Genomic DNA, 17,757 nt, shown 5'->3' with positions numbered 1-17,757 from the left:
GGAATTATGGACCTGTGACACTACATGAAGCCTTGCAATTGCTCTGAGGAGCTAAATTATACTAGGTATATATTATATTTTGTTTTTCCATTCATTCATGATGAATACTTGGATTGATTTCAGTTTTTGAATAATGTTCCTCTGACATACATACAATTATCTCATTGAGTCTCTGCTTTCAATTCTACTTGTAGGGGCAGGGATGTAGTTCAGTTGGTAGACTGCTTGCCTAGGATGAATGAGACCCTGGGTTCAAGCCCCAGTACCTCATAAAACCAGGTGAGGTGGCATGCATCTGTGATCCTAGGAGTAGCAAGATTGAGGCAAGATTAGAAGTTCAAGGTTAGCTTCAGCTAGATAATGAGTTCAAGGCTAGTTCAAGGCTACATGAGATCTTGTCTCAAAAATAAATAAACAGGGGCTGGAGAGATGGCTCAGCAGTTAAGAGCACTGTCTGCTCTTGCAAAGGATCCAGGTTCATTTCCTAGTACCCACGTGGCAGCTAACAACCATCCATAACTCCAGGTCCAGAGGATCCTACACCTTCTTTTGACCTCCTTGGTCATTGCATGATACGGGTGCACGCACCTACTTACACACATACAGACAATACACTCATACACAAAAATAAAAATAAAATATAAAATAATGAAATAATATATATAATATATATATCTATATCTATATATATATATATATATCCAGAAGCAGTGTTATTGATCATATGTCAACCTATATCTATCCAATTTCCTGAGGAAAAGTGTTTTCCACTGCAGTTGCACCAGTTTTACATTCTCAGGAACAATGACTGCAAGCTTCAATTTCTCAATAGTCTACCAACACTTGTTATTTTCTGCTTTTATTTAATAATAGCTATTCTCATGAGTGTGAAATGCTCTCTCAATGTGGTATTAGTTTGAATTTCTCTGGTAATCAGGAATGTTGAGCATCTTCTCATTTGCTTATTGGTCATTTGTATGATTGAGTGAAAATATTTTCATGTCCTTTGCCTATTTTGAGTCAGGTAATTTGTTGTGTTGTTTTGTTGTAGGAATTCTTTATATATTGTGGCTACTAATCCCTCATCCAATGGTCGATTTGCAAATGTTTCCTCTCATTCCGGAGTTTGCATTTTAATCTCTTGATAGTGTCTTTTGATGGTGAAAATGCCTTTAATGTCAATAGAGTAAATTTTGTGTATTTCTTCTTTTGCTGAGATGTTTGTATCATATCTAAGAAATCATTAGCCCCAAAGTCAGCATTATCAAATTTTTTTCCCTGTTTTCTGCTATCTGTTTTGTAGATTTCTTAGCTCTGATATTTTAGTCTTTGGTCTATGCTGTTTCTATCTTGTTTAATATCAGCTCCAGTTCATTCTTTTGCATGTAGATATGAAATCTTTCCAGTATTATTCATTGATTTAGTGATTTTTTCCAAACCACATGGCACCTTACTGAAGTCAATAAACCAAGAACAAGAGAAAAGAGAATCAGAATTAAATGTTATATTGGGTTATGAGACACTAAAGGACTAAGCATTCCTCGAAGACCTTATCACCTACTCTAAGATATATAATGCATTGGTCATTGTATGATGGGATAGTTATATCATGTTAGGTGAAATTATGACCTCAACATTGTTTTCATTTGAAAATTAAGCATGACATAGAGAGATGCTATTGGGTGTCAAATTGACAAGGGGTGGACTTGTGATGGCTAATCCTGGGCATCAACTTGACTGGATCTGGGGTTAACTGAAATGAGGGAGATCTTCTTGATTGGACCATCTGAAGCTGGAAGACACACCCTAAATGTGGGTGTTACTTTCTGACAGCAGCCCGTATAAAAGGCTATGGCAGAGGAGAATTCCTGGCTTCTTGCTGCTTGCCTTCTCTCTCGCTGGTGAGTTCGTCTTGCTGCTGTAGACTGAAGACTAGCTGATCTTTTGATATTCATCAGACCTTCAGCGCTAGATTGGGACTCCTGAGATATCCAGCCTTGTGGACTGAGCGACTACAGATTCTCAGCCTCTCCAGAGTGGTGCAGCCATTGTTGGACTACTTGGACTCTATCCAGTGAACTAAGCTGATATGAATACATATACATATATATATGTGTGTGTGTGTGTGTGTGTGTGTGTGTATGTATTCATTCTACCACCAGTTCTGTTTGTTTTTTTTTTTTTTTGAGAACCCTGACTAATACAACATTGAATTGTTTAAAAATCAAGTTCTAATAAATTTGTTTTCAGAGTCAGACTAAAAGTTCTCCTAGTAGCATTACTAAGTAACAGCACCAAGTTCCAAAGTATACCACAGAATTAAATATAGAAACATTCCTGCTCTGATCACAAGAAGATTGGCAGTAGATTACACCCATGTGTGAATAAGCTTAGAGTAGGTCAGATAATACTATATGTAAGGAGGCTTCTTGCCTGATGGATCCTAAATTGAGCAACATTTCAAATGGAAAAATAGGGTCATTCTAAGATACATAGAGTCCAGTGACAGAGAGAAACTCAAGGAAAAAGTAAAAACTTAAAGGTCATTTTAGGGCTGGCGTGGTGCATGCCTTTAATCGCAGCATTTAGGAGGCAAGAGGCAGACTAAGAAAATGAGTATATTTGTACCTGCAATTAGTTAACAATGGGCCAGGGAAAGATCTCAGAGAATAGGACCATTTTTCCCTTATCTTCTCTCAGTCTGTAAAACTGCAAGGCACACCTGTTTATTTTCCAACCCCTGTGGCTTATCCTTCCTGTTGGCAAGGAAATTTGGGAAGGAGGCTGATAGATAAAAAAGTAGCCATATGATAAATAGGGTTGATCAGGAGAAAGCAGAGTTTATTAGCAAAGGAACACATGGGACAGATTCCCTTCCAGGAAGGGAAAATGTCTGCCCAGGGCCTGAGCTGGGGTCTTTTTTAAGGGGCGAGGCTTCTGCTTCCTGCAGAAGGCAGGAAGATGTATTTTTTTAAAGTTAGGGGGCAGTGGGGTGTGGAGAGGGGGACTGTTAAAACCTGTTCTCTTTAGAGATCAAATGGGAAGCTTGCTGTGTTTGCCAAACAGTGGAGAAAAGTCTGCTTCTCTTGACTTCAAAGACCAAGGTGCTTATCAGCTCGGTTCTCTTTTCTCAGGAACATGAGAAGTCCTTGAGACCCTGTTGGTGAGGGGGCAGGGCTATCTGAATCCTAACAGAGGCAGAAGGGAGGGAAGGAAGGAAGGGAAGAGAAAGATGGGAGACCATCTTCTGTCCACTGAGGCAGAATATCATTGACAAGTTGGTAAAGGTGAAGCCCAACCTCCTGAAGGTGTGTGCCACTTCTTTTCCTTCCTTCAAATGTGTAAAGGACACAGAAAGCAGGACAGAAAGATTACACTTGGCTTGTCCTGAGAGAAATGTGAATGGACTGAAGAAGTAAGAAACTGAAGAGAAATAAGACAACATATCCACAGAGAATCAAGTCCCCAAAGATCTGAGGAAAGGGTAAGGCATGAACAAAAGAGCAAAAACATAGAGTATCGAAGTCCTCTTCAAGCTGTATCCTTTGTCTTTTTGCTATCCAATTTACTTGGATTAATAAAAGACTCCTTAAGCCTGATTATTTTCCATTATCCATGTTCAGTAAACATTTTAGTTTAGTAAACATCTGACTGGGATTGCGCTGGAATGACAATTATTCCTTGCCCTTCTTGAGTGTAAACACAACTTTCTCATTCTATTCAAATATATTAGGAACAAAGGGGGAGTCCATTTTTCTCTGAAGTTGATTAATGTTAATTTTGCCAGCTCCTTGGTGTTCTGAAACACAACTTCCTCTCCTAAAACATGGGAGGAACCTCATGTTTTAAAACAGAAAGTGAAAGAGAAAGGCTTAATGAAGGATGGGCCACTCTTCCCTGCACACTCCCCTCAACCGCCTGTTCTGGCTTTCTTCCTTCTTGGCCAACCCATATCTAGCCAAGCAGAAAAACTAGAATTTCCTTGATTCCTATGAATCTGTTTCCTGAATTTGAGTTGTCCTTTGCTGACACAGTTAAATGTTTGTTAATAAAAACACAAGTTTATGAAATAATGGTTTTAACTGACCTGGCTCCTAGGTTGGAAACTTGTGAGGATCACTAATCATTTCTGTATTTTAATTTCCTCATCGAAGAGCAGTGCAACCATCTCACAGTGTTTGGCCCTGTTTCAGCTGAGGGTTCTCTGCACATCCCAACAACGATGGGTTTTGCAGGATGATGTGCACGTGCAATATTAGTATGCAAAACCATGCCATATTTTAATTGGATTCAAAAAGGAACCTAGAAGGTAAAACAGGACTATTTTTTTATGTGCATGAGTGCTTTGTCTGCATGTATATAAGTGCACCCATGTCATGCAATGCCTGCAGAGGACAGAAGAGGGTGTGGGATCCCCTAGAACTGGTGTTACAGATGGTTGTTAGCCACCATGTGGGTGCTGGGAACTAAACCCAGGTCCTCTGTAAAAGTAGCCAATGCTCTGAAGCACTGAGTCATTTCTCCAGTCCCCAAACAGGACTTTTTAAAAAATATATTTTTATTGAGTTTTTGTATATTTCATATAATAGCTCTTAATCAAATTTAGACCCCCTCCTCCATTCATGTCCTCTATAGCCCCCCCCCACTCTGGATTTCATGCATTATGTCATATATGTTAAGTCCTATTTGGTCAAACATTTGTGCCCAGATGTCCCTCAATGTAAGTTCGTCCATAGGAGTCCAATCAGCCTCTCTAGAGTCACTCTGTTAAAGAAGATCTACTCTCCCTCACCCAGCAATAATCACTTGCCCAAAGTTCTTCAGCTAGGGTTGGGGCTTGCTGCTCATTTCCTTCATTCTGTACTGGGTTTTTGTCTGATTGAATCAGCATGGGTCTTGTGCATGCTGTCATCATCGTTTCAAGTTCAATGAGCAAGTTCCCAGAGACCTGAAAGCCTCTCCAAAGAGGACTTTTTTAAAGCTATTTTATGATCTGGGAGTGAGGAGGGTAGGATGAACACTAATCCTCACTGAGTAGGTACAAATCTAGTTAGTCAAACCCAATTTTTGTGACATAATTAGAGAACTTTAAAAGATAAACATCCTAGAAGAGCAGCATGTGTTGTGACCACAGCCCAGAAAAAGAGAGAAGGGATATCTGAGGAGACTCCCTGGAGGAGTCTCTATTCTCTCTATTCTCCTCTCTATTCTCTGCTCTTCTTTCTAGGGGTATTAGTGTTGGGCACACAGAATATCTGGCCATTTGTTCCTTAAAAGGTTACTCATTCAGGCTATAAAGATGAAACGCTGTCAGAAAGAGTAACAATTTCCAACATTCTATGCTAACAATGTCAACCATGCTCCTTTGATGGTCTCACGGATAAAATATTAACCATGTTTTTAAAACATGATCACTCGTGTTAAAGTTTGTCACTGCTCTCTCCTTGATCTATTTGGATTTGACTTTAAAGTTCAGTTGGTTTCCTTTCACCACCCAATGTCTCTGGACGTCAGCATTTCCTCAGTTTCTACCATCAGCTCTGGAGAAGCAGTTCATTTCTCTAGTGCCTGAATAAAAACTGTTTCCTCCCATGCAAATGTATGAAAGGAGAGTGTGGACTGTACTGTTTGAGGGATCATCAGCACTTTGCATTCCCTGTGGACTCCACCCTTCCGGGAGCAAGAAAAACTTCAGACCCTGGGCTGGGAAAACACAGCTTTCTCTTTTGTAGCAGAGAACACGTAGGTATTGTCTCTCATTTTCTGTGCATTTCCTGTCTCATCGTGCTGCTCAGGACCTTGGTACTTAACTGACTTCACAGGAAACGTACCCGAAGGTGTGATAGTTCACACATATTCTGAAGTCCCAAAAAATGAAAATAAAAACATTGATTTTTTTAGTTCAAGTTGGGAAGCACAATCCTTTCCCTTCCCTGTCTCAGCTAAGATATGTTTCTTAAATATGTATTTGGGAGAATGCTAAATTTCAGTAACTACAAAACTATATCTTAAACTGCATAAGAAATAAGCACAAGTTTAAAGTAATTTGGATGACTGAATTAGAACTGAAAGCTCTCTTTACAAAGACTCTAATTGACTGCACTGCTAACAAGTAATTTGCTAGATTTTTGATCATCATGTGATTTTTATTCAGTTTTTTTTTTTAAAGAGGTAGGTGGTGGCGGTGTGGTTTTGTTGTTGTAGTTATTGTAGTTGTTGATTATGTTATAAAGGGAAAGACAGGACCAAGAGCAAGCAGCTCCAGAGCACATGGCTCAAAATCTTCCTAAGTTCAGCAGTGAAGTGTCTGATACCAGGATTGCTCCTGCCTGCAAGGCTAGCTGGCTGATCAGATTTCCACCCTCCTGTTATGTCACCTTCTTCTCCTTTTAGGGTATTTCTCTCAAACTTTGGAATCATCTGGGAGGTTTAAACACATACTAAAGTGGAATCTCAACCCCAGAGATCTTGATTTAGTGGCTGAGGTGAAGTCTATATGCTGGCATATTTGAAAAGATTCTCAAGTGAGTTTGGTATGCAGCCTACCTAAGGACCATGTTTTCAACCATAAGCTGTACCTCCAAGATGATAACCTCCATTCAACAACCTGTTTCTAGTCAAGGTAAAGCTTGGCTCCATTCCAAGGCCCTGGTCTGCAAATGTATGATATCTAAATAAGTGCTCTCCACACTTCTGTTTCGCTCTGAGCATCCTCTTGTATTCACTCATCATTTATTGTGTGTCAGGAGCCCTGCAATTTCAGACTCCTGGCCACACCCCTAGATTGCAACCATGTAGAAGCTCCACCCCCTTGACCGCACCTAAAGGTTCAAAGCAGGCTCTTTTTGCCCCATTCCTTGCTGCCTTGTCCCAACAATGATGCTGTTTATATTTCTATCACAACTTGATTTTTTTAAAAACTACTTTTATATTAAGGAATAAGTAATAGGGAACATCTTTCTTTTTGAGTTTTATTTTATATAAACATTGTAGTAACTAGAATTAGCTCAGCATCAAGTGGAAAAGTTTAGTGACCCTGTGCTGAATAAACATTGTAGTATGTGTAAAAATTAAAGAGCAAGAAACTTGCACCCAAGAGCTAAGGCATCAACTACTTTCTTTTACAATGGAACCAAAGATCATCTTTGCCTTTGAACTTACTTTGGTTAAAAAAAAAAAACTAATTAACTCAAAATAAAGGAGCTAAATCCATATATCAGGATGTAGTCAGAAAGGTGCTCTGACTGATTGGGTAGGGTGCCAACCAAGAACATAATGAAATCACCTTAACTCTATCTACTTAATTCTATTAGTTCAGTATGTATATAGTCAGCACTGTGAAAGATGAAAGTATGAGATGCTAACAGACATCACTCCAAAATTAACGAACACGCCAGCTTACTTTGACCTTTTTTTTTTGGTCTTTTTGAAACAGAGTCTCCCTGTAGCCCTAGCTGACCTGGAACTCATTGTGTAGACCAGGATGGCCTTGAACTCAAAAGATTTGCCTGCCTCTGCCTCCCAAGTGCTGGGACTACAGGTGTGTGCCACCACACCCGACCGTGACATTTTCTTTACTTTATATATTGAATGAATGATACTCTGTGATAAGCTTATGAATATTTCTGCCATTTAAATTCCACAACATGAGTTCTATATTTAAAGTTGTTGATTAAGTGATTAGAATTCATTTATTCTCTTTACTATTGTAGTTATTTTGTACTTAAGGGTTTTGCACTCAGAATTGAAAACTTGAAAACTTAAGCATAATACAAAGCAAGAATTACTTAGAATAATACCTCCATCCAAGTCAACCACTGTTGACAATTTAGTATGAGTCCTTTATGGATGGATGGATGGATAGATATAGAAGGATAGATGATAGATAGATAGATGATGATAGATAGGTAGATGATAGATAGATAGGTAGATAGATAGATACATACATACATACATAGATGATAGATAGATAGATATAGATAGATAGATGATAGACAAATAGATATGCACATACATATGTATCCTTAAATAAAGATTTTTAAATAAAAACAGGCTAGTAACACACAGAATTTGATATCCAGGTACATCTTAAACTCCTGGTGTTGATCTTTCAGACTCCCAAAAACTTTACCTACTCTGTTCTGCTGTTACCACAATAACAAAACAAACAGTCCAGTTATACAAATGCTCCTGGCCTTAGATAACATGCAAATACAACCTCACATATCAATGTGTGAAGGCTGCTCAGACCACACTGCTCAGAAAAGGAAGTACACTCTTCAGAGCTAACTTGCACATTCACTGCCAGAGTCACAGCATCCGCAGGGTCACTGTGTGCCAGGCACATCAGCTCTTCCCAATAAAAATGGTAAGTAATGAATTTTATGACTCTCTCTGGTCTCCTGGCAAACATGCTAATCTTCTGTATTGAGGGAGGGGAGGGTCATGGCCAAGTTCTCCCTGCCCCTGTTTGCCCCTTGTTGTTCTTAAGCTGCTGAGTCTATTATGCCCTTTGAGAGTGAAACTTCAGGGGTTCCCTTTTCTGACTGAGCTGTCAGAAGGGAAGAAGAGCGTGTCTTACAGAAAGGAAAGTTAAGTTCTTTGTCTTTGCCTCTGAAGGGAGCTGGGGACATACCAGCTCCATAGTCACGGTTCCTGGGATGAAGGCTTTGGCTCTCAGATGAGGATTCCAATGACGTGTTGGGCAGTATTGCTGTGGAGGTGCGCTACTTGGTACATGGGAGGTTTTGCAAAAGGAGTTTCTTGTTTGTAAAATGCATTTTGCTATTTTAACTTAGGAAAGAAAACAAAACCCAAATAGTCCAAACCTTAGGGACAGGCTGTGTTCCCAAAGTTAATCAAAAGTCATCATTTAAAGCATATTAAAATAGTGAGTATGTTCCCAGGTGTACCACAAAAAAATCTAGTTTTTAAGCTATAATGTAGCCAAACTACAGCACTAATATTATGCTTCACAGCTTCCCAGTGTTTCTTATAAAAATTTGACTCCTAAAATGTATGTGGGATTTTTGTCCCTGACTTCAAATAAGGAGCCATTTTTATATCATGTCATATTTGCACACCACTCCCCAGCCACCAAAGACCAAAAATGTGCTGCTCTTGTTATAAAGACAACTTTGGTGCTGTCCAGTGAGAAGACAGGGGCTGACAATGATGCCTATGCCTACTCAGTTGGAATAGGGAGGGTAAAGTGTCATCCAGAAGTGTTTGTAGTACTACAGCTCTTCAAACCAGGATAAAGAAAGGGTAGAGGTGAGGGAGGGTAAGCTTGCAAGAAGAGAGACAGACCCAGTGAGAGTTGCAGAGTCATAGGGGAGGGGCGTGTACAGTGGTGGAGGAAATGGTAGCACATACCCTTCCAACAGCCACAACACATCGGAGGCATGACAAATCCTGCAGTCTCTCCACACTGTCTTTGGGTCCATTAAGCAAACAGCTTGACTTAATTACTGACATCCTCTTCGAAAATGAACAAGGGCACTATAGTTTACACAGGGCCGTAGTATGTGGATTTTCTAAGGGGAAACAAGATGACAATAGAAGAAAAGAAATTTTAACTGAATAGATTCTTACTGTAAAAGTAAACATATTAAAAAAACTTCTTACAAATATAGAGTCATGGAAATGAACAACAAAACTTCCTACAGCTCTATTACCTAAGGTACAATCTTTAAATTTGTATATATTCTAGAATTTAATCATTTTAAATGCATATTTAATAAATACAATTTTCTGCTCTATCACACTTTATAAAACATTTCCTCATTGCTTTTTATTTAAAATATAGTTTATTAATATTTTATTTTTATTTTATGTGTATGAGTGTGTTACCCACATGCATGTAAATGCACCTGTGTCCCATAATGCCCACAGAGCTCAGAGAGGGCATCAGATCCCCACTGGGGCTAAAGATGGTTATTAGCTGCCATGCAGTTACTGGGAACAAGATCCAGGTCTTCTTCAAGAGCAGCCATTGCTCTTAACCACTGAGCATCTCTCCAGACCCTATTTTAAATGTCTTGAATACTATCTAAGTTATAGTATCATTTTTAATGATAGGCCATTTTAAACAATTATTCATTAATTATATAATTTACTTTAATCATTTTCATAGGGTTGGAGATTTCTAGTTCTTCTTTTGCTTATTCTTATTTCTATTTTTCTTCTTTCTTTAGAATAGTAGAGTTGGACACTTCAGCTATTTTTGTTTTAGTTTTTCTTTTATCTTCACAGTAATATAGAAAACACACATCACAAACATTGATGTTTTTCTACTGACAGATCTATTAAAAATGAGTAAATAAAAATACACTTATTTGAGACTTCTAATACACATAATTTTCTTGAGGACACATTTAATATACTTCTTTTTGAATATATATTTTATTGCATTTTTATGCATTTCATATAATAGAACTTAATAAAATTTAGATCCCCCTCCCCCATCCACACACCCCTAACTCACCCCACCACCACCGGAATTCATTCATTCTGTCATATTTGTTAAGTCCTATCAGGTCAAGCATTTGTACCCAGATGCCCTTTGGTGCAAGTTCATCTACTGGAGTCTAACCAGTCCTTCTAGAGTCTCTCCCTTAAAGAAAATCTACTCTCCCTCACCCAGCAGTAATCAGTTGCTAATAGTTCCTAGGCTAGGATTGGGGCCTGCTGCCCATTTCCCTCATTCCCTCATGGTATTTTTGTCTGACATGGGTCTTGTGCATGCTGTCACCATTGTTGCAAGTTCATATGAACAAGTTTCCAGTGTCCCAAAAGTCTCTGTTTCCTTTTGTTTATGCACCAGCCCTGGCTCTTACAATCTTTCTGCTCCCTCTTCCACAATACTCCCTGAGCCATGGGTGAGTGAGGTTAAATAAAGGAATCCTATCCAGAGACCCACACACTGCAGTTTAAATTTACTCCTTATTGTGACATAATAAGTAAATGTCTCCATGAAATGTCTATACATGTGCCCACCTTTGTATATGCACGCCTATCTTTCCAGATTATCAAGGTTATACTTTGTAAAGACACATTTTTCTCCACAATTTATCCCTCCTCCAGCATCACATTTGACACCCTATAACAATTGCAGATAGAGACTATTTTTTTCTTCTTTAAAGACACTGTAGTATAATAAAAAAATATGCATTTCTGCCCCTTATATGTTAACTTTGCTTTCTAGTTTTATGCCATCTCAGAAGTCTCTTAAGCTCCAAGCTGTTTCTTCATCTTGTGATGCTGATGTTGTTAGGAATTTTCCTACTGGATCAATGTGGACAGCAAGATGTAATTATAAAGCATTTATAAAAGGCATATACCAGATACTGAGGGAAGGTTGATCCCCTTCCTTCCAACCCCAAATACATAGTTTCTTAAGAAGGTAAGGACACTTCTAAGGAACACAAGAAGAGAGTAAGTTGGCAGTTAAGTCTGGTGAGCTTTGAGATACACTGTCTTAGTTTTTTATTAATTCATTTGTATTTTTACTTTATTTGATGTATGTGAGTGTTTTGCCTGCATGTATGTAAGTGCACCTGTCATGCAATGCTTACAGGGCCAGAAGAGGTTTCAGATCCTCTGGAACCAGAGTTTATAGACAGTTGTTAGCTGCCATGCAGGTGGTAGGAACTGAACCTTGTTCCTCTGCAAGAGTAGCCAGTGGTTTTTAACTGCTAAGTCATCCTTCTAGCCCCGAGATCCACTGTCTTGTTAAAGCCTATAATCATCTTTATAGACACTGACTGCCTGTATTAAGTTTCTTCTCTCCTCACTGTGATAAAATACCTGGCAGAAACTATTGAAGGGAAGTAGGATTTCTTTTGGCTCATAGTTTAGGGAGGATGCAGTGCATTATTGTGAGGAAGGTGTGGTAGTGGGACCAGCTCTTGTTCCTGGCAGTGGGAGTATGAAGCTGCTTGCTCGTAGCTCAGTAGACTAGCTCTGTTGGAACTGGGTCTGGTGTATAACCAGTAAGGCATACCTACCCTGGTAACCAACTTCCTCCAGCTAGCCATACCTCCTAAAAGTTCCACAACTGCCCAGAACAGTTCCATCAACTAGGAACCAAGTATTCAAACATACCGGCTATAAGGGACATTTCCCTCCTAAATCATAATATTGCCATTATGCACTTATAGCTAAAAAAAAAAAAACTAAGTCTCAGAGAGAGTAGATAACTCGCTCATAGTCACACAGCTACTAAATATCAGGACTGGGAATTTAGCATGTCTGCCTGTTCTCAGAACCTGAGGTGTTCTCTGTTATGCTGTATTCTAGAAAGAGCCATAGGAGATTCCACAGGAAAGCAAAGCCCAGGACTGGCCTTCAGGAGTAGAAGGGGGCTTTCTTCACATGGACCATCCCTATCAGAACTAGGAACCAGCTGCCTTGGCTGCTTCCACCATGGCCACCATGAATGTCCTGTTTTCAGAGTGCTCACCCAAGTGAAGGATTTCAGGTGCCCATGGGATGGAGGTTGAAGGGCTACAACAGCCTTTGTGTTTCTTGGCCCTGGGATGAAAGAGGGGTGAAATGATTAAGGACCTCCCATCCACACTCAGTCCTCCACTCGCCCAAGCTCTTCTGCTGTGTTACCACCATAACCAGCCTTTGCTCCCTCCAGGAAGGAATGTCCAGGTGAGACATCCTCCACCGGTAGGACCATATCCTGAGCCAAATGGGTAGTGGGAAATCAGCCTTTTCTTGTCCTCTCTCTACAACTTATTGGTAAGGAAAATGCAGAAATTTGTGAGAATGAAGCACAAAAGGACTTGGTGTGATAAGTGGAAAAACACCAGATTTTCAAGAAGCTGTGTACACAGGGTACAGACAGGGCCTATCCTGGGATCCAGGTTCAGTCTCCACATTTCTTCATGAGGGATCTTGACTCAGATACCTCAGAAACTCCCTCCCCAGCAGCTCAGTATTGGCCTAAGTATTCTCTGATGTTCTTCTTAATATGATTCTAGAATTTAAAAAATGGGAGGGCAGAGGCAATGGATCCAACATCTGACCTTAGACAGAGCAGGTAATTTCACAGTCCTGAAATAGAAATAATAGAATGATACCTCCTTTCATGAGAAGTAATTTTAAGTTTCTTCTTATTTGTAAATTTTTCTGGAAAAAATGGAGAAGCAGATGTTCAAATAATATGTTAAGCTTTTCATAAGCTCATAGCTAGCAAACAGAAAGATGTTTCATGCATAAACTTTAGAAGATTTTGAAAAGTGAAGTAAAAAGTTCAGGGTTCTTGGTTTGTTTTCTCCTCTCATGGAGCCTTCACTCTACTTGTGAGCTTCGAACAAAAGCAATGTGCTTGAGGTGTCACTCCACCATCCAGTGGAAATGGGCTGAGCCCTCACTCCATGCCTGAGCACTGCTAGTTGGGGGTGCTGTGGACTGGTTCACGTTTGAATAAGGCTCCTTCTAAAGAAAAGTGTGTCCTCTACAGATATCTATGATCATGGCTTGAGGCTCAAATAGCAACTTTCCCCACATTCCTCAAAATTATGACCCCTAAATTTGAATATCACAAAATTAGAGAATAAGTTCTGAGGAGAAATTATGCCTAGGCTATTCAAGTAAATTGAGGGATTGCAATGGAGGCCAGTTGAGCTGGTGTCCCAAGAGAACCAGGGCTAGAAGATGCCCATGACAATTGTACTTCTAAACCCCTACCTTATGCAGAAAGCCCATTATGTAAAAAGTAATATGTATATATAGGGTTTTTTGCAACAGGATCTCCCTGTAGTCTCGAGTGGCCTGGAACCTGCTATGTAGATCAAGCTGGCTTCTCTGATACTGCCTCCCAGTTGCTGGGATTAAAGGCATGAGCCATCACGCCCGGCTCATTTATGCATTATGTCCATGAAAGGGGTAGGAAAAAAGGCACTTCTCAGAGCATGGATTGAGACACACAAAATTTGTGGCACCACTGTTCTGAAGGGAGTGGGCATGGGCCTCTAGCTCTTGATTTGGTAACTTCATTATCACTTCCCTAATTCTTGAATGTGTATTCCACCTGACCTTTCTTTCTTCTTGTGTCCTCTTAATATAGTATAATGAAGCTCAGTGGTGTTCCCGGTCCTGCGGAGCTAGAGACAGGAAGATCCTGAGTCTAAGGCGGGCCTAGCTACATAGTGAGGCTGTCTCAAAAATATAAATAGCCGGACGCGGTGGCACATGCCTGTAATCCCAGCACTTGGGAGACAGAGGCAGGCGGATCTTTGTGAGTTCGAGGCCAGCTTGGTTTACATAGGGAGTTCCAGGACAGCTGGGGCTACAGGAAGACCCTGTCTCAAAAAGACCCCCCCAAAAATATATATATACATATATGTATAATATTGAGTATATATTGAATTTAATGTTCTCATACCCACCTCCAACACTTAATACATATTAGCACATTGTCGCTTATTTACAAACTAAAAAAGGAAATAGTTAAAGCTCTCTTTTTGTCCTCTTTTTAGTTCTATATTCCTCCTACCCTCTGCAAAGGAATGCTCATTTTGAAAGTAGCATCTAGGGGCTAAAGACATGGCTCAGTGGCTAAGAACACTGACTGTTCTTGCAGAGGACCCGGGTTCTAATCCCAGCACACACATGGCAGCTAACAACTGTCTGTAATCCCAGTTCTGTCCTCCACAGGCATTGCACAACACAGGTGCATTTACCTACATGCAAGCATAACACTCATACATATAAAATAAAAATAAGTAAAATAAAAAAATTTTTTAAAGTAGCATCTAAGCCGGGTGTGGTGGCACACGTCTGTAGTTCCAGCACTTGGGAGGTAGAGGCAAGCAGATCTCTGTGAGTTCAAGGCCAGTCTGGTCTACATAGTGAGTTCCAGGACAGCTGGGGCCATAGGGAGACCCTGCTTCAAAAAGACCAAAAAAAAAAAAAGCAGCATCTAGCCCCCAGAGCCATGGTTTATTTTTTTAAGTTAAAAAAGAGTTACTGGTTCAAGAATTTCATACAATGTATTTTGATCATATTCAGACCCCCTCCTCCATCTCTACCACCTTACCACCCCCCACTCTCCCCTCCCCATTTCCCCCTTCTTACTACCCCACCCTAACCCACCTTCCCTACTCTCCCAACTCCCCAACTTCATGTCCTCTATTAGCAAATGAAAAACTCTATCCATCTTATACAACACATCTGAGTTGAGTGCCAGAGAAATCACATCTCATTAGACTGTCAGTGATCCATAATTCTTACACACAGATGAGCCAAAGTAAGGGCCCACTTTTTTCCTTACTATGTGGTTTTGAGTCAAAATACACTCAGATTTCTTGTAATGGAATTTTCACACTTGCTTTCTGTTTCTCTTACACACTGTTTAGGATTGTCGAGTAGGTATTTCTCTCTTCCTCAGAGATGAAAAACACTTGGGTTTCCTCATCAAAGTCAGTTATTTGAAGACCAAGTACTTGTAGGTTATACTTTGGCTGCTTCCGGGCCTCACTCAGCACAATGGCCTCAATGTGGACAAAGGCGTTCTTCAACAGGTTAATTCCCAATGGGGTTTTTCTGTGGGTAAAAACAGAAACTAGGTCCTCAGAGCAAGCACAGTTAGCTGACAGATCTCCAAACCAAGATTCTCTGAGTGGCAGTTGGGATGTTTCACAGTTTCACACACGACTTTACACTAGTGTCCTTTAGCTTATTTTCTGAAATCTGTAGGCTTCTCAGGTTCCTATTATGCTGCTGAGGACTACAGCCAGGCCTTCAAAGCCACTGGATGATGATGATGATGATGGCTGGGCAGACTATGGGTGTGCTGTACAGTGGCCACTTGCACACCTGACCTCTGGGGCACACCAGGGTATGACACTGGGGTGATTGCAACCACCTCCTGGCTGTGTCTACCACCTCACTTGACCCAGCTCTGTAGCCAAGGGTTGACACCCCAGTTCCCCAGGGGTACAGGAGGACAGGCCAAGGCAGCTGCACCCAACCAGGCCATGGGCAGCCAAGCCATTGTAAGAGCCATGTTTTTATACATTGTTTCATCTATAAGTACTTACCAAACAGGATATGATAATATTTTGTCTGGTTTTTGGTTTTGTGTTGTTTTCTTTGGCTTGGTTTTAGTTTGGTTTATGTTTTTTTGAGACAGAATCTCCTGGCCTGGAACTTGCTATGTAGACCAGACTGGACTTAATCTCAAAGAGATCTGCCTGCCTCTGCCTCCCAAGTGCTGGGATTAAAGATATGTACCACCACACCTGGCTTTGTCTGATTTTTAAAAGGACTTCTGTGAGTTGCTTTCTTTTACTGTGCATGGGCATATTTTAAGACATACTTATCAGGATGCCTTGAGGCTATGGTTCCACCAACTGAGCTGCTATACAATCCTATCACAATTCATTCATCTATTTGCCAATGTTTCATTTCTTGTTACTGTTTTCAATTTTCCCAGTTTAAGTATGCACATTCTTTTACACGGAAGATATTGAAGCCTCAAATTTATTGAATGTTGGCAAATGATTCTCTAAAGTTGTGCTAACAAATACCTCCCACCAGCCTTGCATCTGAGTTACCATTTCTTTACATCATCTCTCAAACTTTGTATAATCATATTTATTGATGGGGCTTAAAGATTTGTTAAATGAAATGCCATGCTTAGCTGTTTTAATTTTAATTTCTGTGAGTTTATCTGAAATTTAACATATTTTTACAAGTTGGCTGACAAGCCATTCACTTAGCCTCCTATCAACTGTCTCTTCTTGTGCTTTCTCTGTTTTGTTAGGGATTATCTTTTGGGGACAGTTTGCAAGATTCCTTTTTTTTGTTTTATTTAATATTTTAATTTTATGTGTATGACTATATTACCTGCATGTTTGTAAGTGTATCCATGTCATGATGTCTACAGAGGTCAGAAGAGGGCACTGTATCTCCTGGAATTGTAGTTAAAGACTGTTGTTAGCTGCCATGTGGGTGCTGGGAACTGAACCTGGGTCCTCTGTAAAAGCAGCCAGAGCTCTTAACCACTGAGCCATCTCTCCTGCCCCTCCTTATATATTTTAAACACTAATCCAGTGTCAGCTACATGCTTTGTTTATTCTCTCAAAAAATTACTTCATTTTACTATAAGTTTTCTTATGTCATTTCATATAGAAATATTTAATTTTTTTTCAATTGCATTTATTTACTTATGTGCATGGAGGGGGTTGATGGGGTGCACATATGCCATAATATGCATGTGGAGGTCAGAGAACAACTTGTGGGGGATGGTTCTTTCCTTTCATCGTATGGGTCCTGGAAATTGAACTCAGGAAGTCAGGCTTGGCATCAGGAGCCTTTATCCACTAAACCAAGCCTTCACACCAGCCAGAAATTTCAAATCTTAGTGCTGTCAAATTTTACAATAAAAATTTTTTCATTTCTGTTTTGATGTTAAAGAAATTATTCCATACTCCCAAATATTAAAGTCATTTTCCTAATTTCTCCTTGAACTGTTTTATGGATTTGGCATGGACATTTAAGTCTCAAATCACCAAGATTTTGTTTACATTTGTGATGTGAGGTGGTATCTAATATGTTTCCATATAGATAACTGATTGCTGGCCTAGAACCAGATTGATCTGGAACTTACAGCAGAGATTAACTTATCTCTGCCTTCTGAGTGCTGGTACCAAAGGCATGCATCAGCACAATGGACTGCATTATTCATTTGCCTGTCTTCTTTCCCCTTCTCGTTCCAGTGCCTCCTCTGATATATATATA

Source organism: Nannospalax galili, unplaced genomic scaffold (assembly GCF_000622305.1).
Source record: "Nannospalax galili isolate Female #2095 unplaced genomic scaffold, S.galili_v1.0 scaffold139, whole genome shotgun sequence".
In the NCBI taxonomy this organism is placed as follows: Eukaryota; Metazoa; Chordata; class Mammalia; order Rodentia; family Spalacidae; genus Nannospalax; species Nannospalax galili.
The sequence above is the reverse complement of the archived record's forward strand: the minus strand, read 5'-3'. Positions refer to the sequence as shown.